Genomic DNA, 13,983 nt, shown 5'->3' on the forward strand with positions numbered 1-13,983 from the left:
AGGAACTTCCTTGTGAATCTGTGCAGCTTCTCAGGGGAAAGGCTTTGGAAACTTTTGCTCCATAGTTACATTCCAAGCTCAGCATGAATGGCTGCAAGTCCACAGTGCTCTCTGGCATGAGATTTTTCCAGAGGCCGCATCCATAATTCCTTCATGCCAGCAGCAGGGGTTTCCAGATGTGTCATTAGGGCTGTGGGCAGACATGGTTTGCTGGAACTGCAAACCTGAACCCTTGGCTCCTGAGACATTTGAGAAATGCTCCTTTGGAGGCAGTTTTCCTCCCTCCATAGCCCTCCTTCTCCCCAGTTCTTGCACGCCTATTTGCTGCTCGCACTAGCTTGGAGTCAAAGTGGAAGGTATAAAATGTGGAGAGTGAGACTGATTTGGAATAATCAAAACACTGGCTCTGCCAACTGGGGCCTGTAGCCTTTGAGTGTCTGGGCAAAGGCTCGGGATGCTGTTTGCTGGGCCTCTCCATTACTGCAAGAGAATCTTCCAATGTACTTGCCTATTGGTGAGACAACTACTTAATTCATCCTAAAAACATTGAGTACCTATAAATGTAAAGCACTCTGCTGGGCCCTGGGAATCCAAAGGTTTTCCAAGCACTGGCTACCATGGTGAGGCTACAACCCTGGGGAGATTATAGGAGCGTAGACCTTGAGCTGAAAGGGCCACTGTGGGGCTTCAAATCCAAGTCCTCACTTTACGGATTGAGAAACTGAGACCCAGAGTGGGAAGTGAGCTGTCCAAAGTTACACAGGCACAACTAGCATTTCAACCTGGGTCTTCTGACTTCAAATCTATTGCTTTTTCTATGAAACCAGCTTCCTCCCAAGGGTAGGAAAACCAATTTTTGATTTCAGTTCAAGTGAATGTGTCTACATGCAAACAAATACATGTTTACACATAGTAACACACATGGGTACACATGTCCATGTATGAAAACATGCGCCTATGTATATGCACTTATGCTTACACGTGTATGCATTTACTGATATATATATACATATGAAGATATATACAAACATAGATGTATATACATCTGTATTGCATACATAAGCATTCATATTTACAAACACGCATATAGGAATAGACTTGCATGTATAGCTCAAAGCAGGTTGGCATGTATACACATATTTATATAACTTGATCTTCATCTCTCTGTACCCATGTTTGCCTGCCCCAGTACTAAGGAAATTCCAGGCTGCTCCACATTCCTCCCCTTCACTGACGCCATGTTCCAACCAAACCTTGTTTCCGGCACACGACATTCCATCTGCTGCCTCATTGCCTTAGGTCCAGGCTGCATGCCATCCCTGGAAGGCTCTGTCTCTTCACCCTTGCCTCTTGGAATCTAAGCTCCCTCCAAACTCAGCTCTGGCACTCACTCCTTCAAGTGCCTTTTCCTGACTCTCCTCCCTCTCCAGCTGTTAGTGATCAATCTCCCCTACAAAACCATTTTAGATTTATTTTGCATGGATTTCATTTTTCCTCCTATCCACATATGTGTCGATGTACACAGTTCTGCTTTCCCACCCTGTCATTGTCCAAGGGAACTTCCTTGAGGAAGGAGGTGGTTACATTTCTGTCTTATTATCCCCGGCCTAGTACCACTGCTAGCACAGAGGATACGTTTGCTAACTGATCAATCTATATATTGCTTCCTTTGTGAAGCATGGTTGCTAGGCATTGGGGATCAAAGACTAATTAAAACAGACCCTTTGCTCAAGGCACTTCCTTTCTATGAGAAGAAACAATGAGTACATGTATAAGTCAGAACACAGTATATAAAAAGCAAATATAAAACATTTTGAACTCAGGGAGGTGTTAGTCAGTGGAGGGACCAAGAAAGGTCTGGTATAGCTGATGGCCCCTGAGTAGTGCCTTGAATGAAACTACATGCCTACCTCTTCATATTTGCTCCTGATACGGAGTCCTGTGTCTGTAATGGTGAATAGGAAAGGAGTAATTCTTTAATATCTCAACTCAGTCATTCACTTCATGTGGGTGTTTCCTTCTCTGATGGGATCATGAGCAAACACTGTTTATGCAGATGGGGAGTTTTCAAGAGGTGCTGAGGCCCAGATCATCCCCCCCACTGATCCCTGGTGTGATGATGAGACCTGGAGTTGGGAGCTCATTGCCCATCTCCCAGGAGGCCATTCAAAGGCTTTCTCATTTTGTGGCATCTGACAACACTGTGCTCACTTGGCATGATCTCTGTTGACTCAGGGTCACTTCTATATCAGGAAGAAGCCTCAGAGGAGAATGTGAGGGGCAAAGTACAGAGAATCACCGTCAAGTAAAGCAATGTGGAGCAGGAGATCCTACCCCCTGAGAGGGTGAAGTGCAGATTCACTGCATAGAACCCAAACAGTCTGTCTCTTAGCAGAACTCACGGTGTTACCTCCCACAGGGGTTCTTAACTGGAGCTTTGGGAAACTTTGTCAATATCGATTTCAAAACTATACTTCAGTAGAACTAGTTTCCTTTTGTAGTCTTTAGTGTATGTATTAAAAACGTTCTTCTGAGAGGGGGTCCATAAGCTTTACCATTTTGCCCAAAGAGCCCATGATTACATACACACAGACACAGACACACAGACACACACACACTCACACATACACAAAGGTACAGAGGTAAGGATTAAAAACATAGAACCAAGAGGGAAAAAAGACCCATGGAAAAGAGAAGACTAAAAGCAGTTAGGAATAATAATTTCAGTAAGTGTGGATGCCTGGCAGAAGAGAGCAAAGACCTTTGTTACCTCCTTCCCTTTGGGGAACATGGCATAATTCTAAACATTCTGACTTCACTCTTTTGGCCTATTGAGCTCATCAGAAGAAAAGCATGACCTCCAAATGAGTGCACCCATCCCATGCACATTCTTGTTAAATTTGAGGGCAGCCACTGTTTTGCTGTGGTTTGTGCATGCCCAGGCCTTAGCCTGGGCAAACTGAGTTAGTCTGGCTAGTGGTCAGTCAGCTAGTCAGTCACTACCCCTCTTTTATATTAGAGCTTTAATAAGCACTCACTGATTAATTGATTAAAATATATTATTGCCTGGGGACTGAGATAAATCCAAGCAGCATTCAGACTTCCTTAGTCTAAGTCTTCCAGCCTAGCTAGCCTGACCTCATCTTCTCTTCTGCAAGATTGAATCCATCCGCTAACATAGGATGTCGCCGGTCAACTGAAAAGAAAAGTTCCCCAGATGTTCCCCACTAGTACTCCTAAGAAGGTCACATCTGGCATGGCTGCCACTTCTGTTTCAAGCATCAGACAGTAGGGGTAGATATTAGAACACATGTGAAAGACTTCCGATGGCTTTCACTGGACACCAGGCACGTCGGTCCTGGCACAGGGCCAGGTTGCAACTGTCTGCATTCCTTCTGCATGTCTGCTCCAAGCTTATATATTTCATATCCAACTTTCCTGGGAAGGAAACTTGCTTGATGTTGGAGTTCTGATGTTTTCCTGGCATGTCAAAGATAAGTTATTCTAACAAACATTGATAAGCAAAAAGACAGAGTGCCATGCTCCTTTAATTCCCAGGGATCAGAGACTGAAAATCTTCTTGAGAAAATTGATCTTGGGAGTAGTGAGTGACTCTTTATTTACTCCTTGATCTGTTTTAAAATTAGATGATTGCGTAAGCCTGAAAAAGCAAATGGTGTCATTGTCACCGCACTGGATATTGATCCATAGCTGGAAGGAACTTCAAAGTTCATGTAGTCCAAGTTACATTTTTTTACAAATGAGGAAACTGAGGCACAGAGAGACCATAGGATGATAAATTTTCATCTTGACAGAACCATAAAGGTCATCTAGTCTAACCCTCTCATTTTATAGACTAGGAAACTGAGACTAAGAAAGTTTGAGTGACTTGGATTTGAACCCAGGTCTTTTGACTCCAAATCCAATGCTCTGCCTGGATGAGGGAACAATATAACTTCATTAGTGGGTGGTAGAGTAGAAAGAGCACATGATCTTCAGTTAGAGAACTTGTGTTTAAATCCCATCTTCTTGGATACTCCCTTTGTGTCTTTGGCCAGAAAACTCGACCCAGAATGCTTCTGAGGTCCTCTTGAACGATCCTGGATCCCATCATTGCAGGCGCTTCCAAAATACTTGGCATCTTCTTCTTTTTTAAAATTTTCTACCAGGGAGGGAGCTCACTTTCAATGCTTACTTGGCCCAGCCCTTATCCAATTTCTGCATTCTGTTGGTACAACACACAAGTCTTCTCTGGTAATTTTGAGAAAACCCCAGCCTTCTCAAGTCTGGGAACAGATGGAACACTGAACTCAACTCCATTTCACAACAGGGACATGTGTTACTATCTGCCAGTCTGTTTTCACTTTATGCGAGATGTTCTAGTCGGCAGAGTTATTAGATTTCTGTATGTACACAAAGCTTTTGAAGTGTGCTTGCTGTACAGTTCGAGTTGAAGGAAATGGGGGCCAGCGATAACTCTTAGCAGTTTTCTATAATTAAGGAGACTTTTGGAAAACCCAATAGTTTTAATAAATTTTCAAAAATTGGGTTTATAGCATTATAGGCGAAACTGTATTGTACACACAGAACGTGTGTATGTGTGTTTGTGTGTGTGTTGTCCATTCAGAGGGTAGGAGGGTGGAAAGAATACATAGGTCGAGACTCAGAGGACCTGGGTTCAAATCTTCATTCCAATACTTACTACCTCTATCACCTTGGGCAAGTCCCTGAACTTCCTTTGGCCCCATTTTCTTCATCTATGAAATGAGACATTTGGATTAGATAGTTCAGAGTTCTCTTTTAGCTCTTTAGATCTGTGACCTTATAATGCTGTCTACTTTACATCAGAATTTCAAAGGCTATCGGACCAGTCAGGATTCATTTTAATGCATTCATTAATCAGTCACTTTTTATGCAGCTGTCTGGGAGTATTTGTATGTGTATGTATGCACACGTGTGTGGTAGAATTGTGATGGACTGTACAGTTTGTATCTGAAGAATACCATGGGTGTCCTTTTTGAGGCTTTTGTTGTTGATAGTCAAGAAAAGGTGAATCACTGATACTCAGCATTACAGAATGGAGAAGGGGGAAAAGAGGATGAGGAGGAAGAGGAGGAGGAAGAGAAGAAAGAAAAGGAAGAGGAGGAGGAGGAGACAGAGCAGGAGGAAGAAGAGGAGGGGGGAAATAGCACCAGGATCATGTTTTAGACCCAGCCAAACAATGGAGTTATAAGACACTTCCAGTACAAGTTCTTCTGTATTTGTTCTTTTCTCAAATAATTTTGCTTTGTATGAATCAAATTTTGAAGGGCATGAAAACATCAGCTGTTCTGACTAACATCTGAATCAAAGATTAGCCCCCAAATACAGCTGTACCTCAGTTTAAGAAAACTTGATATAAACCCCACCCTCACCCCCAACCAACAAAGCCAGATAAACCAGGGGGAAGATTTTTAAGCTCAAAAGAAAGGATCTGTTGTTTTATTTTAAAATAAATCAATAACAAAATAAGACCTCCCCTTCCAATTTCCTTTAAATAGAAAATTCTTCTAGTTCCTTTGAAATATGATTTGATTTACAAAAATAAAATAATTTACACACATTCTTTTAAGAAGCACATCAAGTTGTGCCTGGGTTTAACTTATTACCATAGTCTCTGGGATAAAGGGATTGGATTTTCAGAGATGGTCCTTGGTATAACTTTTCTCAAAGTCCATCTATAGACAAGGGAGGGTATGGTAAAGTCCTGAAAGGAAATGACACATGGATTAATCCTGTGTCCAACACTCATGTTTGAATATGGCAGATGATCCAATAAGTTATGTACACTTTTCAGTTTCCACGATTACAGTCTCTAAAATGTGGACTCCTAATTGCTCGGGGGGTTGCCTTCTCTTCTGTCCTCTTCACCTGCAGAGGGTTCAGAAATGTCAATTGCCATATGGAACATCTTTTTTGCCCCCTACCCCCTCCACTCCCCCTGAAGTGTTCTCATGGGCCCTCCCTGGTGGTGCCTACCTAACTTTCAGGTGTTATTTTGTATGGAATACTGTTTTTCAGAACTGGGGCAATTTAACCTTTTGATGGTATTTTGAATAGTAGGACCATGACTAAATCTAACTCTTGTGACTAATAAGATGTATGTCCTGAAGCTGGTACACATTATTCATAGTGTAGGGCATTCATGCTTGCAGATAGTGGGCAGGGTATTGTGCTTGGAGAAGCTGACATCTTGGGCACTTTACCCTCGGTGTTCTTGGATGGAAGAAAACAGTGACTATTTGTGTGACAGACCTGATTGAAGACTTCCAGGCAACAAGATGCTAGTTTTCTCTGCCTGGTTTTCATTGGCCACTCTATTTTGTTTTTATTGTTCTGATGGAGTAATTTGGGTGATTGTAAGGGGAGGCTCAGCTTTGAGCTGACATTCTCATAACATTAGAAATAGAGTCAGCTCTAAGGATAATTACGAATTAGGCAAAGGTTGTCTATTGTAAGCATTTGTAATAGGTCCACCTGTTGGCTTCCCAGGGCTTCCTTCCCCCTTTGTGTAGCTCCCTTAGTTTTCCCTTATTGGGAAAAATCTCTTGCTCTGGAGTCAGAGGATTGGGTCAAAATTCCAGGTCTATTCTTTATGAATAGCTAATTGGCATCTCTGTGGTGCCATGCACTGGATTTGAAGTCAGGGCATTCAAATCTGGCTTTAGATACTGACTAGCTGTGTAACCTTGGCCATCCATTATGTTAAGTCCTTTATTAGCACTGACTTCTCCACACACCACACTCCCACCTTCCCACCCTTCTTTCCAACATGGAAAATATATCTTTTATATAATTCTTTATTCTGGGCTAGACTCTAGTAAGTGACAAAAATATGGAAATGGGTAATAATAGGTAAAAGTCATTCCTCCATAATATAGATATTTGGAAAAAAAAAACCCACCAGACCTTGCAATCAAAAATGATTTAAACCCTACTGTCAGTACTTTTAAGTTTGGGATGGTGGGGAAATATAGAAGTTACTTTTCTTATGAACACCAGTTTTTTCTTAACTGCAAAATGGGGTATTGTTTTAAACTATTTCATTAGGTTGTTTTGGAAAAAGTAATGTGCAGCTTTGATAGCATTGCATACAAAGGCATGTATTTTGCCTCTTTTTGCATCCTCAGTGCTTAGAACAGGACCTGGCACATAACAGACCTTTCCTAAATGTTTATTCAATGAATGAATGAATTCTCACAATGGACATTTTAGCCTTCTTTATAGACCAGTGAGGGAGGGAGATGCCTTTAGGTAGATGGATTCTCTTGGTAGACCTCAAATAATAAGGGATAGGTGGCTACTCTGCCTATCCAGAAGTGATGGACGTTAGCTCATTTTCAGATTTCTTTGCTGTCTCTCAGTAAGACCAGATGTGACCATCTGAGATGAGTCTGCCCTGTTTATAAGGATTCGATAGATTCTCTTTGATTCTCATACTGTTGTTTAACAGCCCTGCCTGAAAATGTTTTTACAACTGAAATAAATCACTTGTGGAACAATTTAGAAGCAGTTTCTCTTGCTTTTTCTCATAGAGTCAAAATGTTATAAATGTAAGGGACATCAGAAATTATCTAGTCCAACCTCTCTTATTTTACAGATGAGCAAACTGAGACCCAGGGAAGTCAAATGACACAGTATTATAGTTGGGATTGGAAGCCAGGTCTTCTGACTCCAGATTCAGTGTACTTTTGCTTTACCACACTGCCCTCTCATTGGAGATGAAAAATGATTGGTCTTTTTCTTCTAATAACTCTTCTTACAAAGGAGTTCATTTAAATTTCTCCTTCATCCTCTCTTTTTCCAGCTATATCATCCATCTTGTCACATTCCTCCCTAGGTTTTTTACTTTCCAATGAATCCATAGATTAATCCACTTATGTAATTAGAAAAAAAATTACAGCAAAGTAAAATCTCCATGGTCAAGAAGGTGGAAAATCTACTATTTTGCTTGGGATACCTTTGAAGTGGGTTCTTTTAATCCTCCCACGAGGTATGCCATTTTTGCTCCAACTTGCATAGCCTTCAGAAACGTGAAGAATTATTTTTAAAAATGTCCAACAAATCTCCACTAATTTAATTCCCCCAGATAAATACCCATATATTGGTATAAGCCAGGCCAAGAATATCAGTACTTTTTGGAGAGTTTTGACAGGAGTCATTTTGATAGTAGTTGTTGAAAGATTGGGTAGTGGAAATCCATCAAAGAGAGGTTTACTATGACTCAGACTTTAGGAAGATATCTAATGAAGAGACATCTTAAGATAGTCCCTGATCTTCTGCTATTTCCTAGTTCTCATTACTTATGCAGATTATTGCTATATTTTTTTAAGATACTTTATTAGAATATGAGATATCCTATGTAATGGGAGTATGTAGTGTCATTATAGTGGGTTGAGTTTTGAACTTAGAGTCAGGAAAACCTGGCTCCAACCCTCCTAATCCACAAAATCCATGAGAGTCTGGGCAAGTAAATGCTTTTCAGCCTTAGTTTCCTCCTTTGGAAAATGGGGATAATAACCCCTATCTCCTAGGGTTGTTGTGAGGATTGAATAAAGCATCATTTGGATAACATATCTTAAACACTTCATTAAAGTGCTAATGTTAGTGCTTTTGTCAAAGCACTATGTAAATAAACTCTTTGAACCTCTACTTATTATCTTGGTGACCTTGGGTAAGTGACAACTTCTGAGTGCTTCAAGCAGCTCCTTAGTACTTAATCCAAAGTCAAAGTCAGATTTCTTAGTGAAGGGAGGTCTGATGCCATGAATTTCTACACTGTGGCAAAATCACAGTTTCTTCTCCCACTCATATATTCTTGTAATAATAAAGATGAAAATAAAATTTTGAGGTCATCTAATATAGCTTCTATCTGGTTGAACTTGTATCTAAACAGGAACAGATTAGAATATCAATTTTATTTTTAAAGACATAAAGAGGAAACTCAACATATTACCTTGGTAACTGCCCATCCCCATGACTGATGGTTCTTCCTTTCAGAAAATTCGATCTAAAGTCTCATCTAAATCTTCTCTAGTATATAGTTCAAGGCCATCATCTCTGCCTAGAAAGGGATGGAAAACAATGGGTTAAACCTTTCATAATTTAAGTACATTGAGAAATTACCTCTCATCTTTCTTTCCTTTAAAACAATCAAAATGTCCTTTCACCTTCCTCTCTCTATATATATAATTTTAAAATGTTTCTATTATTTTTCTCTGAGACTTCTGTAAGCTCTAAGTAGAATTCCTTTTGCTATGGGAATTTTCAACAAGCTTAGGGTTATTATTTTTCCACTTTATTCTATTGTTTTATTTAATATTCTATTTTATTCTATTACTTTAATAGTTTGTTTCATTATTTTATTTAATCTAGTATTATTTTATTCTCTTGATCATCTGAATGGATGGATTGTCCTATAAGAACTCACTCTTACTGCTGGAAAAGTGACAAAAACTCTCAGTCTTTGGACAGTAGATCAGTGGGGCATGTTAGTAAAACAGGAAGTTCTTATATGAAATAATACAGAGCAAAGTGGGCAAAAACAGGAGAGCAATGTATATAATTAGTACATTAATGGGAAGAAAACAATATTGGCAGCCATCAGAGCTCTGAATGATGTGACTAATGAGGACTGTTGATAAAGACTGTCTCCTCTCTGAGGACAGGTGTGAACTGAAGGTAGGGAATGCTGTACGTATTGTCAGACACAGCCAAGATGTTGCTTTCTTTGGTTAGTTATAACTCTTTGTGTAACGGAAGACTCAGAGACAAGGGTTGTTTACTGGAAAGTGAGTGATATAAAAAAATCATCAATAAAATATCTGTTTTTTTTTAATGTAGGAGGAAGCATTGGACATAGTGTTAGAAGTCCTGTGTCCTAGCCCCTTCTCTATGACTAAAAAGCTATGCTGCCTTGGGCAAGACACTTAGACCTCAGCATCCTCATTTATGAGATGGGCGAAATGCCATTTGGACTATTGATCTTGTTCAGTCATGGCCACCCCTTCTTGGCTCCATGGACCATAATGTCCATGGGGTTTTCTTGGTAAAGATACTGGAGTGGTTTGCCCTTTCCTTCTCCAGCTCATTTTATAGATGAGGAAACTGAGGTAAACAGGATTAAATGACTTGCCCAGGGTTACACAGCCAATAAGTATCTGAAGTCATATTTGAACTCAGGTCTTCCTGACTCTAGGTCCAGCACTCTGTCCACTGGGTGACCTAGCTGCTTCACTACTACCTTACAGGGTTATTATAAATATAAAACTATGTTACAGCTACTAACCTTGCTTTTGGCTCTCTCTGTAATTGTTTTATGAAAAGGGGTCCACTTCAAGTAACTGATTCATGATTACTTGTTATGGCTCTTTCAGCCTATTGTGTTGTAGTCAGTCAGTCATATAAGCCCTATTATTCATTCTATAACACCTCCCGTGAATAAGTCAAAGAAGAATTGTAGCATTTCCCTATAAAGTTGAAAAATAATCTTTTCTCTGTTTGTTTTTTCACTCTGCTATGGATTTCAATGAACCTGGTCAACAGTGTCTCAAGTGTGTTTGTATTTGTTATCTTTCACGCATCCATGGGCAGTAACCATGCCCTTTCAGGATTTGAAACGATGTTAGGAAAACCAGGTGACCTTCAAACGCTACATTAGTGGGACGTTTTGCTTCTGCAACTTCATGTTTTTAGCTAAATACTAGGTCACAGACAGAAGGATTTTCTTTCATTATGAAATGAAATAGAAAAATAGGCCATGGTTGGGAAGAAAGGTTCTGCTTCTTAGTGCACCAGGGGCTCTGTCAGAGCTGCCTTTGGGAGAACTAGGTACTTCAAGAAGGAAATGCCATTTGTAACCATTAGCATGAGTTTTATTAACTACACGTCCATGTTTTTCACTTAGCCCAGGGACCGGTGTTGGTAGGACTGTTCCCAGACTTAACTGGCAATAGGGCAATGTCCAGAAATTCCTAGAATCACACAGTTGCAAGAGATTATATAGATCAATCTGATACCTGTAATGTGAATCTCTTCTAAAATACAATGGATAAGGAATCATCCATGCTGTCTGTGCATAAAGCCTTCTAATTAAAGGGTGCCTACTACCCTCTGAAGCAAGTTAATCCATTTTTCACTCACTTATTCATTCAACAGGCCTCATTCCTTCAATAAAAGGGAATCCATTGCTAACAAAGGCAGCCCATTTCCCTGGTATACAACTCCTCTTGTTCTTAGGAAGGTGGGTTTTTTTCCCCCTCTTCTTCCTCTGACATCAAGTCAAAATGTTCCTCTTTCCAACTTTTGCCCATGGGTCCTAGTTCTTCCATCTGGGGCCAAGGAGAAATCAGATATATCTTTCATGTGACAGACATTGAGGTGCTGGAAGATAGCTAGCCACAATGAGCCCCCTAAATCTCTTCTTTTCCAAGGCAAACATCAGGATCTGCTTCAGCTGATCCCCATAGGGTATGGTCTCTGTTGGCTGGAGAGAACATTAATGAGGCAGGTTTTCATTATTAGTCCTTTAACTTCACAAAACACATGCCCATCTCTTCTCACATGTTTTTCACAAATAATTACCTCTGCAAGAAATAGGACAGGTACTACAATCCCTAAACTAAGTCACAAGGTGGCTGAGTTTCTTGTCAAAGTTCTCAAAGGTATTGACAATTACCTATAAATCCTCTTGAATTTTACAGTATACTTTTTTTCTCAAAATGATCATATCTGCTTTATTTTTTTTTAATTAGTTTGTTGAAGTCTTTTGTTTTTACCCTGTGCCTCCAAGTTCTAAATTAAACTCTCTCCGATAACAAAGAATAACAGATAAACAAAAATCCCTGACTGCATATTATCTGCCTCTTGCTGGGAAGGGGCAGGTCAGGTTGACGATGAATATCTTGATGAATATTCTGCCATGATCCTGACACCAAATGCCACATTCTGCCCATCTCTTGGCTGACAGGACATCATCTTCTTTTTAATAGAACCATTTAAAAAGCTCAGACAGAATATTCCTTTTATCAGTATCTCATTTATATTATAGTCGGTCTGTATGTATGTGTATACATATGTGTTTATACATACATACATACATATGTAAATATGTACATTTTTACATAGATACTGCTTTCTACTTTCTGCATCTGTTCAAATATTTCCATCTTTCTCTCTATGAATTCTGCATCCATGTAATTTTTATGGCACAATGCTCTTATGTGCATTTATATACCATTATGTGCATAATCATTCCTAAAATGATGGGGTAACACTTTATTTTCAGCCCATTGCTAACACAAACACTGCTATGCACATTTTAGCATTTAGAAAATCTTCGTTTGTGTCTTTGACTTCCTTGTATCCCCTGTACTTTTATCCAAAGTGCTCTCTCCTAGGTTTTCCATATGCTGCAATGCATCCCAGTTAAGCTTTGGGGAGCAGGCATTGTCCTGTCTGCCTCTTGCTGGGAAGGGGCAGGTCAGGTTGACAATGAATGTCTTGATGAATATTCTGCTGTGATCCTGGCACCAAATTGTTCTGCAGGCTAAAGGATTCAGTGACATACTATAGACTGGGAGAATAAGAACCTGCTTTTCTGGACAAGGGTGATAACCGGAAGATCATTAATGTCTACCCTTTTAGACTTTGTCTCTGAGCAGTGTGGATCTGAACACTCGATTTGGTATCAAAGGGTCTCGCTTCAAATATTGACTCCCAAACTATGTGACCTTGAGGAAGTCACAACATCTCTAGGTATCTGTAAAAGGAGGCAGTTTGAGAAGGTGACCTTTGAGGTCGTACACATTTGTAAATCTAGGATTCTGTGAAAGCCAGTCAGTGTAGTGTAAGCCAAAGGGATGGCACCAAAGATTGGGGCTCGATTCCCCCTCCCCCACTCCCCATGCATTACGAAGCCCAAATTGAATAGAGATCTGAAGTATGTGGCATAATGAAGGTGAGCACTGCCCTTGGACTTTGGTTCAAATTCTAGCTCATACTATTTTTAAGCTTTGTGACCCTTGAAAAGTGTTTTGAGCTCCCAGCTTTGCTATCTTTATCTCTAAAATAGAGATAACCACACCTGGGGCACTTAACAGGGTTGTTCCAGGAATCAGATGAGATTTGGTAAAAAGAAGAGCCAAGTGGAAAGAGGGTTGGCTTCAGAGTCAAAGAGCCTGGGTTCAAATTCTCCCTTTCCATTTACCACTTGTGTGACTTTGAACAAGTTACTTTATCTCTCTGGACCCCAGTTTCCTCAAGTAGAAAATGAAAGGGTTACTCTACACAACCTTTATGGGTCACTGCTAGCTCTAATTCTATGCTCCCATGAAATTGTTAAAGTGCCCAATGATTTAATCTTTCTTTTTTTCCTTATCTTTACCCTTTTGTCTCATCACTTTTAAAAATAGGAAATTACCTGGGTAAATAAAGGCAGACATTACTAAATAATTAAATAACCTTCTTACCCCAAAGAATTTCTCATAAAACTCCTTTTTTATATAAAGATTGAAAATCAATCTTTTCTGATATTAAGTGATTAGAATCTCTTACATTCTAAGCTTAGAGTAGACAGTTTCAGTCCAGAAACCAGCAAGGGAATGAGAAATGAAATATCTGCAAAAATTATTTGAGAAGGTCCAACTGATTGCCATGAACTGGGCCAGTTCTGAGTAAGAAACAAAAACACACAGTCTAACTCTGTAACCCCAGGTGTCTGGGGAAGCTAAAGAATGCTGTAAAAAAATGCACTTTTTGACTCAAATTAACTTTAGTTGACTTTGATAGAAAGAATGAATACATGACACCCAGTGCTTTTAGAAAGTATGTGCTATTAAACAAAAACAAGAGAAAGAAGAATAATAAGAGAGGAGAGGGAGAAAGGGAGGGAAGGAAGGAGAGAGAGAGAGAGAGAGAGAGAGAGAGAGAGAGAGAGAGAGAGAG

At 39.8% G+C, this 13,983-nt stretch overlaps 1 protein-coding gene and 1 long non-coding RNA gene across 15 annotated transcripts in view; one reads left to right on the forward strand and one right to left on the reverse strand.

The window, feature by feature from the left end:
* The window catches only part of LOC138161711 (uncharacterized), an 11,676-nt gene extending 10,300 nt beyond the window's left edge, over positions 1 to 1,376 (reverse strand). Inside the window, exon 1 of the long non-coding RNA XR_011168444.1 lies at positions 1,254 to 1,376. This is a non-coding gene — a long non-coding RNA (uncharacterized lncRNA). The remainder of the gene's footprint in view (positions 1 to 1,253) is intronic.
* Positions 1 to 13,983, forward strand: part of RBMS3 (RNA binding motif single stranded interacting protein 3) — a 1,480,592-nt gene that overhangs the window by 540,122 nt on the left and 926,487 nt on the right. The gene's annotated exons all lie outside the window — the stretch shown is intronic.

The sequence above is a fragment of the Petaurus breviceps genome, unplaced genomic scaffold (genome assembly GCF_028583685.1).
Source record: "Petaurus breviceps papuanus isolate PSGF00001 unplaced genomic scaffold, PetGlider_PUasm1.0 185, whole genome shotgun sequence".
NCBI lineage: Eukaryota > Metazoa > Chordata > Mammalia > Diprotodontia > Petauridae > Petaurus > Petaurus breviceps.